We start from the raw sequence: 7,528 nt of genomic DNA, 5'->3' as shown, positions 1-7,528 counted from the left end.
TACTGTCAAGAGCTGTACAATATTAACTGAAAAATTAATTTAAAATTCAACTACTCCCAGATTTCATTTAGTGCCTTTTTAGGTCTCTAAGTTTATTTACATTTTCTCACATGCAAAAGAAAAACCTTGTTTGCCTGGCCAGTCTGTGTCACTCTCTCCAATAACTCACAGTTTTAAAGATATGGTTTGTGCTGGATGGATCCTAAGTTATTTCTGCTAGGAGTTGCTACATCTGACAAAGTCCAACAGAAAGAGTTTAGTTCTTGAGGGTTTTGGTTTTTTTTTCTTTTTTAAAAAATTTATTTATTTTTAAATGTAACTGGAGCCAGTCTAATTATAGCTGAAAATGACATATTTCCTCTGCCTGGAACTCTGAGGAAAAACATCCTTGTATGTCAAGCTGTTTACTGCTTTAAATATACTTCATGGTCCTCTTGTACATACTGAGTCCAAAGGTCTGAAATACAGAGATAGCACTTAACGCAGGAGGTGGGGGCAACTTCTAGATGGATGCCTCCAGAGAAGCAGCTCCACAACTTCCCTACTCCACCCTTGTGGGAGGATTTGAGTCCTTGCCCCCCACCAAGAATGTCTGGACAGAGCCCTCAGCAGCCACTGATGAGACAGAGAAATATTGCCCAGTGTTGGGAGCAGCAGGGCTTCACAAACCATATAATTCTCCAATTCCCTTAAATGCACAACTCTTGTAAAGGTGCAAAGGACATCTGGGGACACTGAGAAGGCACAAGTACAGTGTTTTGACACCGAGAGCCAATCCCAGAGACTAGTTCCTCAGCACAGTAGATAATCCTCAGCACCTCACAGCTCTGGAGCATGCGGCAGGGTAAGCGCACATGGCCCAGGGCATCAGAGCCTCTTAGACAAGGTGCAATGTTTGCCGAGGACCTGTGACTGCCTGGAGCTGTTTTCCTCCTGGGCCTTCTGTTTTGTTCTCACGCTCATTTCTCTGCCCCACTGTGTTACCCTGTAAGACGACCAAGACTCCAAGTAATTTAGATACATGAAAATGCAAGGAGCTTTTTCCCTTCTTCCCAGAGATCAGCAATGGTGAGGGAAGGGGCTCAGCTTCTCAAAAGCCTCCCACAGAGCTAAGGAGGTGCACTTGGAGGAAGCACTTGGCGCCACGGAAGAGAAAGCATGAAAGTAACTTTTTGGCATATTACAAGCCCCAGCAGCAGGTGCTATTCCTTCAAGAAATTCATGTTCCAAGAACCAGTGAACAGGAGGCTGCATGAAAATATGAACAAAGGGAACAGAAAACTGAAAAGAAGAACAGGCACACTTTGCTTCAGGCACTTACCACAGCATTGAGCTCTGACTTTTCTACTTTATCAATCTACGTGTTTGTCCAGTTGTTCTCAACTGTGCAGAGAGGCTCTTGACAAAGAATAGCAGAAATCCTCTCACTCGTACCATTCAGCAATCAATGACCAATTCCACAGAACTGCCCAGACTTACTCCAACACGCAAAGAGAAGCTTCAAATTCCAGACGTTTTCTCCACTCTGTAAATAAAAATTCAATGACCTGGAGCATTTAAGTGGACAGTTACTACTGCCTCTTGGTCAAAACTGAAGTTTATCCAAAATACTTAGAGGATACCTGTGAGAACAAAATAGGTGCAGAATGATTTATCACAGGGGAAAAAAACCCCAAACTCAAACTGCTCATAAAATATAACGTGGATAAAATTTAGGCAGTCTTCAGCCTTTGCGGGAGCAGGCTCAGTCTACAGAGCCCAACACCAGCCACTTCTAGGCCTCCTGTGGGGTGGAGATGTCTATCCCTTGGTGCCCCGGTGAGAACCCGGGGAGGATCCACCACTGTATGGCTGCCATTGCTTCATCGCACCACCCTCATGCGAGAAGATGGAGCAATGTCTCAGGATCTCCGCAGATCAGTCCTGAAAGTAGCAACAGGAAGCGAGGAGAGCGTGGGATGAAAGCCCACAGGGCCAGTAGTGGTGTAAAAGTCTCTACTTGAGGCTGAGAAGGAAAACAGCTTACACTTCTTATCTGAGAGGGTCTCCCAGGCGTTAGCATGTGTAAACAACTGCTCCTGATAAGTTAATGCAACACTACAATCATCAGATATGAAAACATACATGTCCACGTAAAAGTATTGTCCTGAGATTTTCTTTTCCATTTTGACCAAGGTTTTAAATAAACACATTAATCTCATTCAGTCAAATTAAATAACTCAACAGTGACATCAGTATGAGTCTGAGCACTATTGTTGCTAGTGGGAGAGTCGCCAAGACTATGTGTATAAAAGCAAAAGCCGTGCTCTGCAGATCATGTGATGTAGTCTCAGATAAGTACATTGCACAATTTCCTACCACGTTCCCCCTAGTTTCTTCTAAAATCTTTTTTTTCCCCAAATTCAACTGACATACAAAATATAAATGGTATTAAATAAACTAAACAGCTTTCAAATAATATTAGTATCAGAAAATTTTAGTTTAAAGTTATTAAATTACTTAATACTGCATACTATCCAGCAGGTTAAGCCCTGTGTTGCTAGGCTTGGATACTCCATTATGAAATACCTAGGCAGCCATTCTGCTTCAGGGCTGTAATGATAGAGAAGTCAATTCACAATTTAATTTTAACAGTCTTTAAGGGCAGCAATTGCTTAAGCCATATGCCTTTTTTAACAGGGAACTTGCCTACTCAGCTGGAAACTTCCAACACTGAAATGTTTCAAAACCATGTTTGATATATTTTCTGTGCTGATGATCCATTACATTTCTCTATGCTCATCACTTATAGAGTGGTGGGGAGGGAGGGATGGAAGTGTTACGGTTTGGATCCGTACATCCACCACACGTATCAAGCATTGGGCCATACCATGACAGAAGGTCTAGTCTGGTCACCTCTATCTCCCTGCATGACAGTATGATGTGCTCTCACAAGTTTGAGTCAGGCATCCTTCAGGGTACACCCCTAACATGACTCCCTCCTTGGGGATGACAAGGCAGGCTTTGTCTACCTGTCGAGTAAGTGACTGGTCAACACCAAACACGGTCAGTACTCCATGCTGTAAATCTTTATTCCATCATCGAGTTTAGCCTAAGGTCTGAAGTTTGCTTTAAGGAAGAGGCAGAAGACATACAGTACATGAGCATAGACCCACCCTTTTGTTTCTGTGGAGAAGGTTTGTGTTTCTGCACGAGAAGGTGGGACTGGAAATGCTTCAACCCAGGTCACTGGTTCCATTCTCCCTAAATATAGGGTGCCTTAGGTCTTCAGGTTAACAGAGGAAATACGTTCCTCCAGGAACTTCACTGCAGTGACTTCCACTGTGCTACTAAAGAGCCTGACACACCAAGAGCAGAGCAAAGATGAAACACCATCATTGTGGGCTTACTGTTTCCCAGTTGGGACCAGGCCCTGCTGAAGTCAGTAAGAGGAGTTCCAAAGCTTATGGAAACTAAATGTGCCCTCCTCTCTGTCTCACGTGGCAGCATGCTGACACCTCCACAACAGATTCTAGGAAACTGAGATTTCATTCAATGTAAAAAGGATTCATTGTGTTGGGGAAGACACCCCTCAGCAGAATGTCTGCAGGCCAACACACTGATGAAGTTCCCTCCAATTCAGTTTCTGTGGGGAATTGTTACGTTTCCCTCTAAGATTTATGCAGAAGTCAAAAAGGAAAAAACACATGGATGCTAATGAAAACAGGCTTACAACAGAAGTGTGAAAGCACAGCGCCCAGCCTTCCTCAAAAGCGTGTCTGTGCACATGTACATAAGTGCAGGTGTAGGCAGATGTGTGCCTGCATCTGGTCTCGGAATAAAGCTCACTCAGAGCGCCTGCCTCTGCTAACTGAGCTGTGAGAGGCACAGGGATCAGTCTTGGAAACGGCTGACATCATCAGTCTCGGTGTCACTGCAAGAGCTAAGTCAGGGCACAGAGGGAGATTTCTCAGAGGGTCGTCTAGACATAAGCTGTGCAGTTCTTGGAGATGCACGCAGCTGGAAAATGGAGCAGCGAGACAATGATAGCTGGAAGTCTGCTGCTCAGTGACTAAATCACAACAGAATTGGAAGGGAAAAAACTGTTTCAAGTCGAACAGCACAAAGGGGAATGCTGTGAACATGCACTTGGTTAGTTATTTTTACCCGGCACTGATTTTGTTACTTCTGCCTACTGTGAAAGAGAGGAGCATGCAAGTTTTCTCAGTGTAATCGAGCCTTAATTTGGTTTCAAATGTGCCCAGCCGGCAGCAGCCAGCGTGCACTCAGGGCTGGCAAAGAAATTCCCTGGTCAAATCGTCACTGCCACTCCCTACAGGGACTTGCCACACCTTAAAAGGGTAAAGGGTTTTAAAATAAATGCATAAACAATCAAAAAAGTGCATTTACAAATACTTGGGCCTCAAATGAGCGAGGACCCTCACTGACCTTGCCCTGGACATGCTCCCACACCCTGAGCCTGAAGCACCAACCCTGGCACAGCAGACCAGAGCTGGGCAGGAGAGGTTCCACACGCGTGTTCGCTTCTGAGGAGCGGCGTGGAAGCACACGTCTGAGCCGCAGACCTGCAGCTGCTGCCCCTCCAGTAGCCAGCTCGCGGCTCAGGAACACTGGCCACGTGTTACTCTTGATGCACGTGAATCACTTGAAAAGCCTCATGTTCCACTTGTGGGACCTATGACATCATTTGGGATCCCCTGGGGCTTCTTGTCGTGCTTGGGACCTTCCAGACAAAGGTGCTGTTATGAATCTATCTGAAACCACTGTCTTTTGCACCCAACAAAACACAGTGAATGAATTATTCATTACAATGTTACTGAATTCTTCCACAACCACAGAACTTGACACCCGGAGATTTTAATTAAATTGGATGTAAAGAAGGTTGTTTTTTTTAATTAAGAAACTAAACTTCTTCCTGGTTTGACACTGGGCTGCTCCAACTGAAAACAGCTGCAATGATAGGAGGTTAAGTACTTGAGACTCAAATTTATCCACGTTTCACACAGCCCTGGCAACATCTCACTGTTTATTCCTGTAAGCTTAAATGAATAATGCAAACTCCTGAAACTCACTTTCTCGTTTTCTCAAGTTTGTACTGAAAGCCCTTCAAAATGAACTTTATGTGAAACCATCAATACCAAAGAGCAAATATCACAGTGCTGAATGCATCTCTGGCCATTCTTCCACGTTGTGGAGGCTTCACTAAACTCGCTGCCTCCCAGATAACAAAAAGGACAAAACTAAATACCAGTGACTAAAAACGACATTCAGATAATTTCTCTGAGCTTGTGGAATCACTCAAATATGACCTCATCTACTCAGCATCGTTCAGCTTCCTTGACAGGAATAACATTCTCATTTGATATCAAAAAAGAATTATATAAGCTGCGCACCTTAACACAGCCACATAAATTTCCATAAGCAAAAAACTTGTGAATCTGTTTAAGAGGTGTAAACTCCATCACAGAAGAAAATTAAGTGCCTAGTTTGCTTTTCCCTGACTGGGAAGGGATGTACTAATTCCTGTGGCAGGATCGCTTTGGGTGAGCACATCAACAGATTCTTCAGCAAAGCTTTGTTACTATGACTTTGACTTAAGATGGGCAGAACAGAGAGGCATGGATGTGGTAACAGTACACCAATGTGCAAAAAAAAACCCCTGTTGCAAGCAGGATAGGGGCAAACTGTCTTTCAGTGAGAACACATCAATAGGAGAGTTATGTGTTGTGATAATTACCACGGCTGGAGGTCTGTGAGTGCACATTACATGCCTTTCTTCAAGAATAACTGTGCTAGACTTGGTGAGGAAGAAGGGAGAGGAAAATCCCTTGAGATGAGCCCTTCCGACCCTACTTATGACCAAGCAAAAGAGCCTCTATCTTCAGGTGCAGCATCAAGTCATGATGGTTACATGGGCTTTGGCTCCTGGTCTGCTTGCATCCTGCTGCTTAGGGTAAACCCAAACCAGAGGGCTGGATGTTCTCACTGATTCTTGTCTTTGAAACTCTCCCACAATGTTTGAAGGCACCCCACAAAATTACCACAACCAAAGTCCATGCAAAAATATGAAAGGAGACCAATTTATCACTGTGATCTCCCTTTGACTGCACTTCCTTCCTCGGTATTAATTTTTAAAGGAAACCAGCGACTGCGATGTTTACATGGAGTGAACAGCACTGTGTTCTCTGGCTGGGCCACACTGAAGTTTCTGAGATGCGATCCCACAGGGACACATCCTCATCCCTGCCCCACGCCCTGCTCCCCACAGGCAGGAGGAAGACCTATTCACCCAGTCCCTGCCTTATCCCTTCCTCTGCCTGCCTTGTCCAGGCTCAGTCCAGCTGCTCTGAGGAACAGCCCTTCTCTCTGCCTTCCTCCCACAGAGCCAGTGGCTATGGAGCACACATGCCATAGGGGAGCTCCAAGGATGTAGAATCATACAATCATAGGATAGTTTCAGCTGGAAGAGACCTTGAAGATCATCCAGTCCAGCCTTTGTCTCAGCCCTATCAACCTACTAAACTACGTCCCCCAATGCAACACCCACCCGTCTCTTAAACACCTCCAGGGACGGTGACTCAATCACCTCCCTGGGCAGCCTGTTCCAATGACTGACAACCCTTTCGGTAAAGAAATTCTTCCGAATATCCAACCTGAACCTTCCCTGGTACAATGTAAATCCATTTCCCCTCATTCTATCACTCTCCACTAGGAACAATAGACCAACTCCCGCCTCTCTACAACCTCCTGTCAGGTAGTTGTAGAGAGCAATGAGGTCTCCCCTCAGTCTCCTCTTCTCTAGGCTAAACAGCCCCAGATCCCTCAGCCTTTCCTCATAAGACTTATGTACTTGTGGGAGAAGGCAGAAGGCAGTGGGATATGATGGGGAGGTGCATCAACCTTCCCTAGGGAGCCAAAATGTCTTCTCATGGCTCTGGTTATCCCCATTTTATAGACAGTCAGTCTTGCATTCTTCACATACCCACCATTCCCAGAGAAACTGTAGCAAAGCCCATCGGTGTTTCTAAAAATGGAACACTTGGAAATACGCAAAAAATAGAATTCCTGCTTTTAAAATAAACGCTGACTCGTCTCTAGTACAAAGCATGCAGCCAAGTGCCTCCAGAACAAACACTTCACAAAGGAAGAAGGGGACTAGAAAAGAATTTTAGCTTCATTGCTGACCTAAAGTTTATATCCACACTAATCGGATCCTATAATCCTTGTTATCAATCATTGGCATTCTTGGAGCCATTCCCAAGCACACATTTTAGGAAAAGGATTTGCTTAAAGTTAGACATTAAGAATGCTGTGAATAAGGATACCTCTAAAGAACAATTACTTCACCAAGAATGTGGTGCTCAAGAACCTATCCTGAAAGTTTACTGTCTTAAGTTGTTAGACAGGAATGAACTTTTGGACCTCAGGTTGTACATTTACAGTGCGCGTAAGGGAAAATGACAAAGCGAATATTCTCCTCGTGTTTTATGGTAGCACATCCCATCTACCTGACAGCAGAACTGAGGGC

This window comes from Apaloderma vittatum, unplaced genomic scaffold, assembly GCF_000703405.1.
Source record: "Apaloderma vittatum isolate BGI_N311 unplaced genomic scaffold, ASM70340v1 scaffold23197, whole genome shotgun sequence".
In the NCBI taxonomy this organism is placed as follows: domain Eukaryota; kingdom Metazoa; phylum Chordata; class Aves; order Trogoniformes; family Trogonidae; genus Apaloderma; species Apaloderma vittatum.
Note: the sequence above shows the minus strand (reverse complement) of the source record.